This window comes from Schistocerca gregaria, chromosome 3 (assembly GCF_023897955.1).
Source record: "Schistocerca gregaria isolate iqSchGreg1 chromosome 3, iqSchGreg1.2, whole genome shotgun sequence".
Classification (NCBI taxonomy): Eukaryota; Metazoa; Arthropoda; class Insecta; order Orthoptera; family Acrididae; genus Schistocerca; species Schistocerca gregaria.
This window is the reverse complement of record NC_064922.1, coordinates 935,321,892-935,340,244: the sequence shown is the minus strand read 5'-3', so window position 1 is coordinate 935,340,244 and position 18,353 is coordinate 935,321,892. Positions and strand designations below refer to the sequence as shown.

Genomic DNA, 18,353 nt, shown 5'->3' with positions numbered 1-18,353 from the left:
TATATGAAGTACTGCTCTCGACTTTTCGGTTTTTTCTATCTTCGAGATAAGCGATACAAATTGCATTTCCCTTTTTTTCGTTTAATCCGATCCACATTACAATGAAACACTCTCCTTTAAAGAAGAGTAAGGGGATGTAATGCATTAACAAGAATCGAAAACATGTTACTTCAAAGAAGCATAATGCGCTAGCAATATATGGGTATGTGTAGGTATTAAAGAGCTGAAACTCCCTGGCAGATTAAAACTGTGTGCCAGGCCGAGACTCGAACTCGAGACCTTTGCCTTTCGCGGTCAAGTGCTGTACCGTCTGAGCTACCCAAGCACGACTCACGCCTCGTCCTCACAGCTTTACTTCTGCCAGTACTTCGTCTCCTTTCTTTCAGGAGTGCTAGTTCTGCAAGGTTCGCAGGAGACCTTCTGTAAAGATTGGAAGGTAGGAGACGAGGTACGGGCAGAAGTAAAGCTGTGAGTACGGGACGTGAGTCGTGCTTGGGTAGCTCAGCTGGTGGGCAACGGCCTTGCTGCAGTGGATACACCGGTTCCCGTGAGATCACCGAAGTTAAGCGCTGTCGGGCGTGGTTGGCACTTGGATGGGTGACCATCCAGGCCGCTATGCACTGGAGCCGGCACGGTAGCTCAGCATGTTCGGTCAGAGGGTAACGTGCCCTCCGTAATAAAAAAAACTGAGTTAACAGATCAACAACGAACTTTTCTCATTCTGGTATTAAAGAGCTGCCGAAACTCTTAATACGAAACTTTTTTTTAAAATAAAATAAGTGAAGTGGGAAAGGTATTTAGTGTTGCGACTTTCCCTTCATTTCTGTCTTGTGGTTATTTCGTACCATCCGACTAGCTCCAAATGAAAATGTGTCAAAATAGTTATCTCAATAACGTTCGAATTAAGGCTTTTTTTTTTTAGGTAGCACAGCATTTAGACTAGAATTTTAACTTTACAACCGTAGAATAAAGAAGCCAGAGTTCTCACGACTGTTAGACAGAGTTAATTTTTTCTTAAAAAAAACAAGGTCTTCTAAAAGTGTCCGGTTCAGTTACTAAAAAAAAATTTGCATCTCACTTTTACAAGAAACGTGATGAAATTTAAACGAATGTGAGTAATTTGACAGTACTGTAGTACATAATTTTATTCGATAACTTCCAAACAGCAGTTTCGATTATTCTTGTGTAGAATGGTAATACAGAAGTACTGAACAAATACGCCGTGTGTAGTTAGTATTGAAGGGGTGGCTTGCTTCCGCAGCGATCTGCTGAAATACTTCCGAACGATTCCCTCTGCTCATGCACTGAAGCACGCGCTGCCGCTCTTGTTGGCCTGTAACCGCGTGGAAATGTATTCTGCTGCAAGAAGGGAGCGATTGGCAACGGCGTTTCTTTCGGCCAATCAGAGCGCTCTTCTTCCCCACTACCTTCTTTCGTTCCAAGATGGCCACCTGTTGCTGGCTCAGTCGCTCTGCTGCCGCCGACGCGGCGTTGTGTGTGGAGGTCTTTCACGCGGGCAGTCCGCAGTGCGTCTTGCTGTGAAAACTCAAGCCAGTGAAACGGTGTGCTAGTGTCGGGAAACAAAAGTAGAAATTTTACCGTTATTTAACTTTTGTGCTCTAAAGAAGTGATTATTCGACTTGCAGGGTTTAAAAAGTGTTTTCAGCACGTGATGGATTACCGTGAAGCAGTGTAGACGCCGGCAAGCGGTCGTGCAACTCTTCGAGGGATACCTTCTGTAGGTAATCTCAGGACCGCGGTGCTATTCTATGCTGTTACTGTTTTCTTCTAAAATTCTTTGTACCTATAAGCTATCATCAGAATCTTATCTGTAAATTTACTAATCGGCCCTATTTGATGTATCTATTATTTTTCGAAAGAAGTACAGCTTTCGGGAACGAAACATTCGTAAGACTGTATTATTTCTTCCGAAGTTACCGCATTGTATGTAAAGTATTTGGTCGCGACTGTTGCTTTTAAAAGATTCGTTGCGAGCATTCAAGGAGTACTTTTAATTTATCATTTAATCGTTGTAATCAAAAGGAAGTCATTAGAAAAGTGGTTTGGATTGTAAGTTGCATTGCTTGCATCAAATCTTTGGCATCGGTTTTGTAATTATTGGAATGGTAACTTTTTAAGTAACATCAGTACGGATCTGTTGCAGATAATCCTGGATCAGTTAATCTTGAAGACTATTGTACACTAATTTTCTATGTGTATGTTAAGAATTCTTTTTTTTCTTTTTTTACCATTATTACTTCAGTGCTCTAGCGAGTCACATTAGGACTGTAGATTACTTTCGAATTATTGTAACGAATTTTTTGCGTACAATAGCAGCATTGTAGGATACATTGCACCGCTTCTAATATACTGATCTTAGGAACTGAATTACTATGCGTACAGTCAGATTTCCACGAAATCACTATTCCTCCATTTTCCGTTAAAATGTGTAATTCACGCTGTCGAAAGTGAATTTGTATATGTCGTATCTAGTTTTTGGTCGCCTTTTTAGCCCATTTGAAAGGCATAATTATATGGAAACAGTTTTTTAAATCCATAATAGCCCGCATTTGAACCGGTAGTCTGTCATCTTTAGCGAATTTCATGGATTGTGTATTTGTTTATTACCTAGTATTGCCACACAAGAGATACAGGCACTCGTAGTATTGTGTATGTAGCTATATTTTAATTTTTCTCCTCAGACATATATAGTAATTCTTTCTTTCTTTTAACTGAGTTTATCATATCAGGAGTGCGTCCAAACCTTGCTTCAGATTGGCTGCAAACTCCTTTAAGTAGTTATAGTAAAGGTTTCAACACTAGATGCTTGCTTTATTTTAGCCCAAAATGTTCACTATCTCTAGTACATCCAAAGAGGACGGATCCGTTATTTAGAAACGCGAAATTCTCCACTTTTCTTTGCTCTGGATTTTTGGTGCATTCTGAGCACAACCTACAGCCTCACATCTTGAGCGTTGTGATATGTTTCTTGATTATATTCACGACACAGTTACACACGATGGCCATCGTGCCGTTCTTTCATTAGAGTACGCTTTTAGTTCAGACTGTGTACATGTTTAGAAAGATCCTTCTGTAATTCAGAATGCAGTGCCTTAAACCCGTGTGACTTCTGTAATAAGTTTGCGTGAACTGAATGTTAAGAAAGACCACCGGAAGATTATAGGGGAAAATTAAGCCACCCGCATATTTTACAGTTTAAATTTAATCCGCTTCCTTTATTTGCAGATCTAGATACACCTGATCGATAGATACTGAATAAAACTGGCGACACTCGTATGGGTAATGTTTATTAACTGTGATTGTATCTAAAGGTAACAAACAGTTCATCGTCTTCTGGAACAGAGCATGACTTTTGACAATAACGATACTTCAGCACTGATATTGTATATAATACAACCTGAACACCATCAATTAAGGTGGCGAATGCTTTTCACTGTCAGTTGTGTATCGATAATTCTGATACATTGAAAATTAAAAAGAGGAAGTTTGTGTAGTGCCTAGAACAAAAGAAAGCAGTCTTGATCTTTGAAGTTAATACAACTTAGAAAAATTTCACTCACTTATGAAAGTCGATATAAAGCTTTCTTCTTGTGAAGCAAATAATGGCGACTTGAGTAGGTATTAAGATCGGCAAAAAAAACTAAGAATAATATATTGACAAATGGAATTTATAGGTAACCAAAGCTTTAGAGGTTCCTTATTGTCACACTTGCGGTTGTTGTACCGGTTTGCTATTGGTTTATTTGTTGTCTCGTTAGCTTTGAATGTGATACCGGCGGGTTGGGTGGCTTGCGGAGTATAAATGTAGATGTAGATGTAATAGTCGGTGTTTACCAATCATATAGACTGCGTATAGATTTGCCAGTCTAATGTCACCCCTTAAGACGTAGTTGACTGTTGACTTCGTAATTTCCTTGAGACATAAAATTAAAAACTCTGGAAATATTTCTCGTTCAGGAAAGATATGACAAAATATGCACGCGAAGCTTTCACTAAACGATGGTGGTTTTCTTGGATCTATTTCGTATACTTAAACGTTTTGGTCGCGGGTTGTTTATACCTTGTGTGCTTAGCAAAGAACAGTGTTGGGATACGTACTGTAGTGTGAAGTTTGCTGCCTAGTGTGGTTTATTCAAATACGGACTTGCAACTGAATGGCCACATAAATTCGCCGAACTAAAGACAACATCGATCATACCTCGTGTGAAAACACATGAGATTCCAACAGAGACTGGATGATTGCGCTGCTTGCTGCGTTTCTGTTATGTACGCACCACAGATAAAGAAAAAGACCAGCCACAGCAATGGTAAAAGAATTGTATGAAGGAGTAACTGTCAGGTCTTACGTAGCTGAATGCTTGATTGTCGCCGATCTCTCTCTCTCTCTCTCTCTCTCTCTCTCTCTCTCTCTCTCTTGTTCATTTTTATTTGTTTATTTATTAATGGAGCTCGTAGTGACATATTAATCTGTCAAGGTTAGACTGGAAGTCCTCAGTTTGTTTGTGATGGTGCGTATTTCATACATACGAATTATGTGGTTATGCTTTCATCCCCGGTGGTAATTGCTGTTTTCCGGTCAGATTTGAATGTTTAAACGCGTTAAGAAAAAGGACGTTCATGTCCGAAACTCCCAAATTCTCGCAGGTTTCCCAATACTCGTATAATTAAAATATACCAGATTGTATGACGTCATAGTCGCTATACTATTTGATAACGTTGATATTCAAAGCCGACGGATTCTACCTTGTACTTAAATACTCCCCTACCGTACTTTGCAGAAATTTTTTTAGTCTTCGGAAACCTGTCGTTCACACACCGTCTAGGAAGCGTTAAGGCTTATCTTGAACTCGTATAATATTGGCAGGATTTTGGGATGAGATCTCAAACTCATTTTCCAGCAACTTTCGGGTCATCTCTCCTGTGCATGACTGATCTTGGATTGTTTTGTCAGCATGATAGTGTTTCAGGAACTAAATATCGAAGTGTATTAAGCCTGTGTGACAGGAGTGGGACTCGAACCCGGAACCTTGCATCTTACCGGCTGAGCTATCCCAGGAGGACTCCCAGCCCTGGTCCGGCAGCGATTGTTAAATCTGCTAATAAGTTGGGAACAAAGAAAGAAAAAGGAAGAACACACTCTGCATCGAGAAATCTCGTCCTTCCGGGCCACCAGCAACTTTACATCACGTCTGCATGTCGTTTACAAAGAGCATTCAAGAAAATGGACACTCGTTTGAGCACCTCACTTAAATGAACGTTCTGTCACCAAGGCATCCATCTGAACCCAACCAATTATGAACAGCATCTTGAATGTACCACTAAAAGTTTGAACGATTCTAGCTCCCTAACAGAAATTGATAGAAATTTTGTTTGGATTTATTTGCACACTGTTGTTTTTAGTGTATCAGATGCATGATAGAAAAATATAATGTTCTGATTAATAGCTATTAATCTTTGCTGTGAGTGCGGCAGCGAAAAACTTCGTACCAGAAACCCCTTTTTTATGGGTACCTATGTAGTCGAATTAAGTCTAGTGATGCTGAGGGAATTAGATTAGGAAATGACACTTACAGTAGTAAAGGAGTATTGCTATTTGGGGAACAAAATAACTGATGATGGTCGAAGCAGAGAGGATATAAAATGTAGACTGGCAATGGCAAGGAAAAGCGTTTCTGCAGAAGAGAAATTTGTTAACATCGAGTATAGATTTAAGTGTCAGGAAGACATTTCTGAAAGTATTCGTATGGAGTGTAGCCATGTATGGAAGTGAAACATGGACGATAAATAGTTTGGACAAGAAGAGAATAGAAGGTTTTGAAATGTGGTGCTACAGAAGAATGCTGAAGATTAGATGGGTAGATCACACAACTAATGAGGAAGTATTGAATAGGATTGGGGAGAAGAGGAGCTTGTGGCACAACTTGACTAGCAGAAGAGATCGGTTGGTAGGACATGTTCTGAGGCATCAAGGGATCACCAATTTCGTATTGGAGGGCAGCGTGGAGGGTAAAAATCGTAGAGGGAGACCAAGAGATGACTACACTAAGCAGATTCAGAAGCATTTGGGTTGCAATAGGTACTGGGAGATGAAGAAGCTTGCACAGGATAGAGTAGCATGGAGAGCTGCATCAAACCAGTCTCAGGTCTGAAGACCAGAACAACAACAATGTAAAGTATTTTCTGCACTCTCATTGGGTAAAGGGGTCATTTTTAAGCATTTCTAATAAAATTATGTAGCATGTTCTAGGTCAAGAAACCATCATTATCAACATCATGTGCGCGCTCGCATCACCTACATATTCCAGATGCCCTTATCGCACAACACGTTTCTTGAAGGAGAGAAGACATCCTGTGCGAAAAATTACACTCGTTTCCAATTACTCGGGATCTCTGTCAACTCGGCCATACCACTTAACTGGCACCACCATCATGGAATGACCGAAATTGTAGATTTATGCCGTACGTCGATTCAGAGAGTCATTCTCACTTATCTGCTGCCACTGATCGCGGAACTAGGGAAAGTGGCATGTTGGTAGAATTGAAGCTTGGCGTTATAGTTGGTGGTTGTGCACCGACTCTTCCACAACCCAGATTTGGTGCGGGGCGGCAGATGGCGGGAGTGTTCAGAACCCCCTTCGTTCACCCCGATTGTGTCCGTGATATTCGTACTCTCTTCAGTCGATGAATGTAAATGGCTAGATGGTTCCTTCCCCAGTCCGAGCTTGTACACCGTCTGTAATGACTTTTGTCGATGGACGTTAAATCCAAAGTTTTTTCCTTAGAGCTCAAGCTGTGAAGGAGGGTTGTAAATCGTGCCTGGGTAGCTTACTTGGTAAGACTATTACCGACTCTCAGGAAGCAAGAGTTGGAGTGCCGATACCAGACAGATGTTTAATCTCTTAGTAAATTTTTCTGTAATGTTCCTTAAGGAAGTGATGTGGAGAAGCATTCATTGGTTCCACACCTAACTCATCTTTCTTCAGCTTAACCGATTCTTCCATCGCTTCTTGGTAGAACAACTTCATACTTATTACTTTGTCATCGTCGTTCCTTTTTTTTTTTTTCCCCTCCGTCAGCGTTTTGGTTTCCTCATGACCAGGTCTGTCTATCCCTTTTGTTGCGTACCCCTCTTACACTCTAAATATTTCACAAACCATAGTCGTTTTGATCAGTTAAGAGGGTCTAAGCCGCATGATGATTCTCGAGTGTTGATCTCATAGAGTTACTGTTCCACTTGCGCTTTTATATGTCCTTATTCCTTAAATCACTTCCTCATCCATTCTCCTCCCCTGGTTGTTTTGTGGTCATGGTAGATCATTTCGTAGGTATGAAGTTTAGTAATAACTCGACTGGTTTCATCTCAGTTCCAAATTGCGTGAGGATTGCCCTTCACGTTCAGTTTCATTAGAAACTCCCCAAACTTGTTGTATAAGTCTCCAATAAACTTCTTCTTGTCCATTGAAGCTATACAAGCAACAAAATTCTCGGGAATCCTAAGAGTGAGGTTGTATCTCCTCTTCAAACTTGCACACTACAATTGTACTAGCAATGTTAGTATCAGGATTTAAAAATTTCTCTTGACCAGCATTTATTGCTTCTGATAGGCAAATTTCCTTACTGTTGTAACTGTTAATCCAAATGCACTTCCTCGCGTGAATCAGTGGAAATGTTCTCACTAGCTTTGTACAGTTCACTAATTCCGCTTTGACTGTTTGTCAGAAAAGGGTATATTTAGTGACCTCCATGGGACCCCCCCATCTCTGCTGCACAAACTGATACTATATCGTTTCTTAAAAGTTTCACTGCTAATATTAATTCGCTTTTCTTTTGGCATAACTGGACCTGAAGTGGGAAGACAGTATTTTACGGTAGGTAATTTCATGAAACGCTTGCCGAAACGAAAAAATATTTACATGAACGTGAAGCTGAATATGGCCTATACGCAATCAACTTTGCGTAGTATATTATGTTCATAAAGTAGAAAGAAACCGAGCTATAGTGCCAAAACGCTAAAAAGTTAAGAATTTCCTTCCAAAACTTAAGTTGTAGCTTTTGTCACATAAATAACAATAGCCTACTGAGTTCAATACATGACGAATGAGCAACATTCTTGGCTGAGAAGTATTTGCTCTTACCTTGATGGGCTATCTCGTATTTTCAGCAGTAGTGTACTCATAGCAACGAATATTGAATCTTGCGGCGAATAACAACACAAGTATTTGCTTTTTTCCCCCTTTATCGAGTCTCGACTTATTGCGTACAGCTAGGTTAACAATACCTTGTACTGCCAACAATGATATCCCAAGAAACAAGGCGAAATAGCACATTGCCCCGACAACAGGTGTACTAGCAGTTAGTTAACAAATCATATTACGAAATCACCTGTATCACGAAAATAGCGCCCTTCACCTTGCAGAATTATCGCAGTTTTACGCAAATACAGTGTTATATCATGTGAACGTTCCGCCAAGATTAAGAGGAAAGCCGTAGTAATTTCTGGGAAATATTATCCCGAAGCATTGGAGTACATACTCTCAAGCTTAAAAAAAGTACCGAGTCGGAGGGATGAAATGTATTTGGTCGGAATAAATGGTGCAACAAAACAAATGACTGTGTTAAGTGTCCGGTGAGAAGTCGCTGTTTGCTACGTGTGAAACGCTTTTCGTAGGAAGTAAACAGAAAAAATAATAAAACTGGGCTTTCTTTCCCTTGCCTCAGCCCAGCATCCTCAGATAATCCCGAAGAAGAGAACAGCAGTGTACCGTAATTACCAAGCGAGTAATAACACACAGGAAAGGAAGTGAAAGTTTGTCTCTGCTAGCCGCGTTCTAAGAACTATGTTCGCTTCCAGTTGCGCACTTCAGCATGTACTTGGAGAATTGTGTCGATGAAATAATGCAGTCCGCAGTTGTAGTTAACTGGTGTCAAACGGCCTGCCCTCTTGCCGAGGCCGACTTAAATTGCACGCGACGTAAAGCAGGCGAAACCCTAGTGCCCTGCAGAACGAGACTTAAGAAGCAGAAGCAAGAAGCCACCAATACGCACGAATGTCTTCGCCCCTACTGCCTGCTTTATCTAGCTTCTTGCCCATGTAGATAAATGGGGATCCTACAAACAAACTGCCACCCTATCCTAAGACAGGCCAGCCAAGGTGACTGACTATACGTACACTACCTGCTGTAGATGTAGATGAAGATGAAATGGGAGATACGATACTGCGTGAAGAGTTTGATAGTGCACTGAAAGACCTAAGTCGAAACAAGGCCCCGGGAGCAGACAACATTCCATTAGAACTACTGACAGCCTTGGGAGAGCCAGTCCTGACAAAACTCGACCATCTGGTGAGCAAGATGTATGAGACAGGCGAAATACCCTCAGACTTCAAGAGGAATATAATAATTCCAATCCCGAAGAAAGCAGGTGTGGACAGATCTGAAAATCACCGAACTATCAGTTTAATAAGTCACGGCTCTAAAATACTAACGCGAATTCTTTACGGACGAATGGAAAAACTGGTAGAAGCCGACCTCGGGGAAGATCAGTTTGGATTCCGTAGAAATATTAGAACACGTGAGGCATTACTGACCCAAAGACTTATTTTAGAAGCTAGATTAAGAAAAGGCAAACCTACGTTTCTAGCATTTGTAGACTTAGAGAAAGCTTTTGACAATGTTGTCTGGAATACTCTCTCTCAAATTCTGAAGGTGGCAGAGGTAAAATACAGGGAGCGAAAGGCTATCTACAATTTGTACAGAAACCGGATGGTAGTCATAAGAGTCGAGGGACATGAAAGGGAAGCATTGGTTGGGAAGGGAGTGAGACAGGCTTGTAGCCTCTCCCCGACGTTGTTCAATCTGTATATTGAGCAAGCAGTAAAGGAAACAAAAGAAACATTCGGAGTAAGTATTAAAATGCATGGAGAAGAAATAAACACTTTCAGGTTCGCCGATGACATTGTAATTGTGTCAGAGACAGCAAAGGACTTGGAAGAGCAGTTGAACGGAATGGACAGTGTCTTGAAAGGAGGATATAAGATGAACATCTACAAAAGCAAAACGAGGATAATGGAATGCAGTCGAATTAAGTCAAGTGATGCTGAGGTAATTAGATTAGGAAATGAGACACTTAAAGTAGTAAAGGAGTTTTGCTATTTGGGGAGCAAAATAACTGATGATGGTCGAAGTAGAGACGATATAAAATGTAGACTGGCAATGGCAAGGAAAGCGTTTCTGAAGAAGAGAAATTTTAACATCGAGTATAGATTTAAATGTCAGGAAGTCGTTTCTGAAAGTATTTGTATGGAGTGTAGCCATGTATGCAAGTGAAACATGGACGATAAAGAGTTCGGACAAGAAGAGAATAGAAGCTTTCGAAATGTGGTGGTACAGAAGAATGCTGAAGATTAGATGGGTAGATCACATAACTAATGAGGAAGTATTGAATAGGATTGGGGAGAAGTTAGTGGCACAACTGGAGTAGAAGAAGGGATCGGTTGGTAGGACATGTTCTGAGGCATCAAGGGATCACCAATTTAGTATCGGAGGGCAGCGTGGAGGGTAAAAATCGTAGAGGGAGACCAAGAGATGAATACACTAAGCAGATTCAGAGGAATGTAGGCTGCAGTACGTTCTGGGAGATGAAGAAGCTTGTACAGGATAGAGTAGCGTGGAGAGCTGCATCAAGCCAGTCTCAGGACTGAAGACCACAACAACAACAACCTGCTACACCCCAAAACTATGAATTATCATTGCTGTATGCTTCAGTCTGTCTTTTCTTGAATTTCTTCCCTTTTCTTGTAGCCGTTTAAGAACTACACTTTCAGTAACCGTTTTGAAGATCTCGATTTTGGTATTTTTCTACTTACTATTTGAATATTTCGCCTGTCACCTCCCGATTCACATTACGTTATCCTTCTGTTACAATTTTTGTGTGATACCTCTTCCTCAATTCTAGGCCAATGTTTGAAATTTTTCCGATTATGCAGCTGTGCTCCATCCGTCTTCGGTATTTCGCCCATTTGATTATCTTTCTGCTCTGTATAGAATACAAATCCCACCGCTTTCATTCTATTTTATGTATCAGTAGTATGTATTCCCATTACAGCTACTTCTAATAGATGATCTCTTTGTTTCATTTACGTATGTTGCAGTTTATGTTCTCTTTCACTACAATCCAGGAGAACGACATGTTCGGGAGCTTGATTGTCGATTTTGTCGTAGCATAGCTCTCTCATCGCCTCTTTGACATAACTCGATAAACTATAGACGTACTAAACTTAAGACTTTGTTTTATATTTTTTAACTTGACTTTCTCTTGCTTTTTATCAGCTGTGTTATCGCTGTCTTAACTGCTTCCGTTCATCCGCTGGATGAAATGAAAATACTTGCACAAGTGCGAGACGGAAAGCTGCATCAGGACCGTATAATAAGTTCCAGCCAAACTCTTGCGTGAGCAGTATTCGTCTAAGTGAGTCTGAAGGCAGAAGACTGTCTTTCACAACCCCCCCCCCCCCCCTCCACAAATTAAGTCACAACCGTCTTCATAATTTCTCAAACCGCTCTAAAGACAATGTCCATTCTCGCAACCCACAAAACAGCAGCTCCCCACTCTCCTCAGCTGGTTGGCTGTGGGAGAATAACTGTTACTGACCCCAACATATGCGACTTTCTTCGTCTGGTATTTTCATTGTGATTATATCGCGAGACTTATATAGGAGTAAGCATATACGTCAGACTTTTCGTGGAACATAACACTATCGGAATATTAATACTAAATCTCTGCCAGTGGTGTCTGTTGAGAATCTCACTTTCGCGCTTAACTATACGAACCCGTGACGAAACTCGCAGATCTTACTTTGATCGTCTCTCCCTCTTCTGTTAATCCAATTTTCTAATGATCCCAGACTAATGAACAATAGACGAACCGGGCGAACAAGTGTTTTGTAAGCCACTTCTTTCATGGATGAATTTAAATATCCTTCTGATTCTCCCCCTAGATCTCGGCCTGAGCTTTTTCTTCAAATGGATTTATGCGACCATTTCATTTCAGCTCGTCTGGGACGCTTGCGCCCAGGTATCCCACGGTTGTTACTGTTTCCAGTTACGTGTCCCCCGGTTGCGTACTCAATGTCTCCGTCATTTTATGGACAATATTTTACCTTTATTTACGCTGAAGTGCACCAGTCTAATTTGCTAGAGTTCCTCCCTCTCAGTTTCTACTTGTAAGACTTTATAAGGGTCAGGTTGTTTTCTCATTCATTTGCAAGTCCACCCGAGCGGAACGGTGAATTAAAACCACCGAGGAACAGACACTAACACATTTGCTCCTGGAGACTCAAAGAGTGTGATGTTCTCCAGATCTCTTATCGTAACCTCATTGCACGAAATGTTCTGAGCCACATTTCGCGATATTTATTTAAAACGTGTTATTTTTCTGGATGCGTTTCTAGTGTGTTTTAAACATAAATTTAAAATATTGGCGTGCGTGTTGGCGACTGAAAACAACGAGAAAGTCGGACACATTTCTCCGATTTGCCGGAGATAAAATTATCGTGGAAAGCCATTTGTTGCGCTACGTGGGTAATTGCGCCAATGTACACCGCTCTCTCGTTCCGATCTCTAACAGTTTCAGTTGGTTTGTGGGGACAGCCACCCGTAATAGAGAAGCACGTCTCGTACCGCCGGCGATTAACGCGCGTTACAGTTACTACAACGAGAATTGCCGAATCATTAGCTAATGGACTCCATTTGGAAGCGCCGTTGCTGCGTGCGTTCCTCGTCATCTACCGGTATTGTATTCGCCGGCGGTTGGCTGCTTCGTACGTAACAAGAGCGGACGAGTCTTTGCAAGAAAAATCGCTGAATTGCTTTCAGTATACGGTACGTCGTACTCGTGAGTCATTTGAAATGCACTAAAGAAAAAGAGGATTTGTGCTTTTTAAAATTAATTTACACAGGCCAATTTGAGTTAAACTCACGTTTATTCTAAATAAAAGCAGCATGGACTGGAGAGAGAGAGAGAGAGCGTGAAAGAGTTATAACTTAACCAAATAAACAGAGATGGCAGTCGATGGAGAATTAACGGACGTAATACACTACTGGCCATCAAAATTGCTACACTAAGAAGAAATGCAGATGATAAACGGGTATTCATTGGACAAATGTATTGTACTAGAACTGACATGTGATTACATTTTCACTCAATTTGGGTGCATAGATCCTGACAACTCAGAACCCTGAGCAACCACCTCTGGCCGTAATAACGGCCTGGGCACTGAGTCAAACAGAGTTTGGATGGCATGTACAGGTACAGCTGCCCACGCAGCTTCAACACTATATCACAGTTCATCGAGAGTAGTGACTGGCGTATGGTGACGAGCCAGTTGCTCGGCCACCATTGACCGGTCGTTTTCAATTGGTGGGATATCTGGAGAATGTACTGGCCAGGGCAGTAGTCGAACATTTTTGTATCCAGAAAAGCCCGTACAGGACCTCCAACATGCGGTTTGCATTATCCTACTTAAATGTAGGGTTTCGCAGGGATCGAATGAAGGGTAGAGCCATGGGTAGTAACACATCTGAAATGTAACGTCCACTGTTCAAAGTACCGTCAATGCGAACAAGAGGTGACAGAGACGTGTAACCAGTGGCATCCCATACCATCACGCAGACTGATGCGCCAGAATGGCGATGACGAATACACGCTTCCCATGTGCGTTCACCGTGATGTCCCCAAATACGGATGCGACCATCATGATACTGTAAACAGAACCTGGATTCATCCGAAAAAGACGTTGTGCCATTCGTGCACCCAGGTTTGTCGTCGAGTACACCATTGCAGGCGCACCTGTCTGTGATGCAGCGTCATGGGCAACCGCATCCTGGGTCTCCGAGCTGATAGTCCATGCTGCTGCAAACGTCGTCGAACTGTTCGTGCAGATGGTTGTTGTCTTGCAAACGTCCTCATCTGTTGACTCAGGGATCGAGACGTGGCTGCACGATCCGTTACAGTCATGCGTACAAGATGCCTGTCATCTCGACTGCTAGTGATACGAGGCCGTTGGGATCCAGCACGGCGTTCCGTATTACCCTCCTGAACCCAACGATTCCGTATTCTGCTAACAGTCATTGGATCTCGACCAACGCGAGCAGCAGTGTCGCGATACGATGAACCGCAATCGCGATAGGCTACAATCCGACCTTTATCAAAGTCGGAAACGTGATGGTACACATTTCTTCTCCTTACACGACGCATCACAACGACGTTTCACCAGGCAACACCGCTCAAGTGCTGTTTGTGTATGAGAAATCGGCTGGAAACTTTCCTCGTGTCAGCACGTTGTAGATGTCGCGTGTCGCCACCGGCGACCTTATTTGAGTGCTCTGAAAAGCTAATCATTTGCATATCACAGCATCTTCTTCCTGTCTGTAGCACGTCATCTTCATAGTGTAGCAATTTTAATGGCCATTAGTATAGTAAGAGGAGTCAGGGAGGAATGTTGGTTTCACCTACAGTGTCTAACATCTACGTGGAAGAGATCATAGAAAGTGAAAATCGTACGAGAGGAGTGTGTGAAAGAGGCAAAAGGTTAGAGTGTATACGCTTTACCGGCATTTTGATGGCTTTGGCGGAACGCAAGCAGAAGGTAAATAAAAAAACAAAATAGCAAATGCGAAGAATTCCGAATGAAAATAAGAAGAGCAAAATTATTTTACTGGCTGAAAAGCAGAGAAGGCCAAAATCACGATAAATGGACAGCGCAACTACAGCAGATTTCAAAATTCAAGTGCTTGGGAAGTATTATAACAGATGACCTAAAATGTTACACAAACTAAGATCGAGAGGATCGATAGCCAAGGAAGCTCGCATCGCATACCGTGCCCCGGATACTTCCAAACTGCATTGTGCGTAGAGCGACTCGCCCACCTTACTTATTCCCTCTCACTGCTCTCCTACTTCTCCTTGGCTTTATCTCTGTCTTGTTGTATCTTACTTACAACTGGACTTCCCATGATCTCCGTTTTGTAGCCTTCCTCTGAGGATTGTTCCTGGTTCGATGCATATCAGATGAACGCAGTTTGGTCCGATTAACTCCAAAAAACCAACCATGAAAGAAAGAAAAAAGATGAAATTGCATTGCGGGCCACAGAAGAAAAACTACGTATCTGCCAAATACTATATATGTATCGTAATTTTATACGGCACAAAGACCTAGGTATGGCGAAGAAAAGAGGAAACAAAGTTGGGAGTCCTGGAGTGTGGATGTGGAGGAAACTAGAAATGTAATCGTCAAAACGCTTTTCGTAAGTTAAGACCCAAAATCTGACCGTCTACGTTGACTCTTCATAAACATAGTGACGAAACATACAAAATCAGGAAATAAAAAACTAAGTTATTCGGGCAGTAAGCCCTCTTCTTACTTTTACAAACGAGGACACCAGCTTCCTGTTCTGCTTATCCATATTTCCGCCCATTCACAGAAGGTTCCTCTTCTGTGGCGGTAACACCACCATCAGCATCAAGTCCCGTGCAGCAGACTGCAGAGTCATTAGCGTTCCATAGCATTCCAGGGACTTGAAGGGAGAACCTTCCAATACTTACGTATGGAAATCTGCTCAGCGTATACCCTATTAAAGCTTACCTTAAAAAATGACAAAAAACGTTGAAGAAAGCATTACTACTCTTGCCCGGTTGAGTATTAAGTACGTTATCGAATCTATCTCCTTCCTTTCTCCTCTTATGTACCATTTAGCTCGTATACAGAGTGTTACAAAAAGGTACGGCCAAAATTTGAGGAAACATTCCTCACACACAAAGAAAGAAAAGATGTTATGTGGACATGTGTCCGGAAACGCTTAATTTCCATGTTAGAGCTCATCTTATTACTTCTATTCAAATCGCATTAATCATGGAATGGAAACACACAGCCACAGAACGTACCAGCGTGACTTCAAACACTTTGTTACAGGAAATGTCCAAAATGTCCTCCGTTAGTGAGGGTACATGCACGCACCCACCTTCAGTCGCATGGAATCCCTGATGCGCTGATGCAGCCCTAGATAATTGCGTATTGTATCACAGCCGTCCACCATACGAGCACGAAGTCTCTACACTTGGTACCGTGGTTGCGTAGACAAGAGCTTTCAAATGCCCCCATAAATGAAAGTCAAGAGGGTTGAGGTCAGGAGAGCGTGGAGGCCGTGGAATTGGTCCGCCTCTACCAATCCATCGGTCACCGAATCTGTTGTTGAGAAGCGTACGAACACTTAGACTGAAATGTGCAGGAGCTCCATCGCGCACGAACCACATGTTGTGTCGTACTTGTAAAGGCACATGTTCTAACAGCACAGGTAGAGTATCCCGTATGAAATCATGATAACGTGCTGCATTGAGCGTAGGTGGACGAAACCAAAATGAGCTCTAACATGGAAATTAAGCGTTTCCGGACACATGTCCACATAACATCTTTTCTTTATTTGTGTGTGAGGAATGTTTCCTGAAAGTTTGGCCGTGATCCACACTGTGTTTTGTAAACCTATTTGTTCTATCATTCTTACCCGGTTCCCAGCTTCATGCCCTAAATTATGTGTCATTACGTTTTTTGCTAACCAGACATTGTATTGGCTAAAAAGTTTGCCAATTTCTGTAAAATTTTCCCAAAATAACTATCTTAATAGCCCCAGCTAATTCCCCTTCGTTTTCACCATCTCTACATCTTATCTACTCGTTGTTTATTGTAGTTTGTTTGATGCCGTTTAATTCATTTAATCTATCTGCTGCACACTTTGGTACACTAATGGCTCTATTCACCTAGCTTCTAAACATCGCTCCTTTATAAATCCGCGGTGGAAAGATGGCCCAACAATCATATCTGTTTCTGTTGGCTTTGTAATGTTCTTGAAGTCATACAGCTTGATTTACCTCATTACCTCGCTGTGCGGAAACTGAATACAATTATTACTTTCTATACTAAAGTCACTTTTCTCTGGGACCCCATTAAATTTACCAACTATTTTATCAGTGTCGTCCTCAGTTCCGGTCGCAAGCAACGTGTTATCGACATAGCGTTTACCATTGCCTTTCTCTTGTAGAGTATAGACAGATTTTAAAACATTCTCTTCACGATTGATAAAAAAAAATCGATCTTTGTGGGCGAAAAGCTCGAGCAGCAGTAGCTGTATAAACTCAATTGTTTCCTATCTCGAGACCTTCATGTGCTTGGATAAGTTACTTTAATAATTTGGATCATCTCATGTGGTGGTGGTGTCGTCGTCTCCTCCTCTTGCTTCTTGACAGAGCGTAGGGGGACGATGCGGGAGACCTGCACCGCTTTAGTAGGCGAGATCGTAATGGAGGTGGTTTGCCGTTGCCTTCCTGGTGATGAAGACGACACAACACCTAGTCATCTCGGTGCAGGTTAAAAAAAAATCTGACTTCCCCGGGAATCGAACCCGGGATCCTGTGCTCGGGAAGGAAGAACGCCACCGTGAGACCACGAGGGGCAGACCATAGCTAACGGACCAGCAACAATAGCTAGCTCACAAGTTTTTAATGTCCAGGGAGACTTAGTAGTGAAAATCCAGTGAGCGGCTTATCTCTAATTTCATTAATCAGGGCTACACTGTAACTTGCTGAGCTGTTGTTAATAAACACCAAATTGTCTCTAAGGAGATGGTTGAGGAAATTCGTTAGTAAACAGAACACTCTCTTGCATTAAGGATTGGCCTGATTCGGTGATTCACTTTGTGAACTTATAATTATATTACTTTAGGTACTGTGGGGCTCATGTTACATTGGCTCTCCTTACAACGGAAGCTTCCTATCGTACCACCTCTATCTGCCCCCCTCAGATTGAGTGATAAGTTGGCCCAGCGGATCATTGGATAGCCTGTCAAAAATTGAACACAGGGCAAGCACGAAAACAGGAAGAAAGTGTACGTACTGAACTTGGTGACGATGGTGAAAAATAGTGTCGTGTGTGTGTGTGTGTGTGTGTGTGTGTGTGTGTGTGTGTGTGTGTGTGTGTGTGTCACTTTGAACTATAGGGCAGCAGTCAATAGAAGTTACTTACAAGGAAACCTCCCCACCGCACCCCCCTCAGATTTAGTTGATTTAGTTATAAGTTGGCACAGTGGATAGGCCTTCAAAAACTGAACACAGATCAATCGAGAAAACAGGTAGAAGTTGTGTGGAACTATAAAAAAATAAGCAAAATATAAAAACTGAGTAGTCCATGTGCATGATAGGCATCATTAAGGATAATGTGAGCTCAGGAGCGCCGTGATCCCGTGGTTAGCGTGATCAGCTGCGGAACGAGAGATCCTTGGTTCAAG

General features: G+C 41.9%; 1 long non-coding RNA gene across 1 annotated transcript in view; it reads left to right on the top strand.

The window, feature by feature from the left end:
- Positions 1 to 1,485: 1,485 nt before the first annotated feature.
- The window catches only part of LOC126355826 (uncharacterized), a 353,545-nt gene continuing 336,677 nt past the window's right edge, over positions 1,486 to 18,353 (top strand). Inside the window, exon 1 of the long non-coding RNA XR_007565540.1 lies at positions 1,486 to 1,738. This is a non-coding gene — a long non-coding RNA (uncharacterized LOC126355826). The remainder of the gene's footprint in view (positions 1,739 to 18,353) is intronic.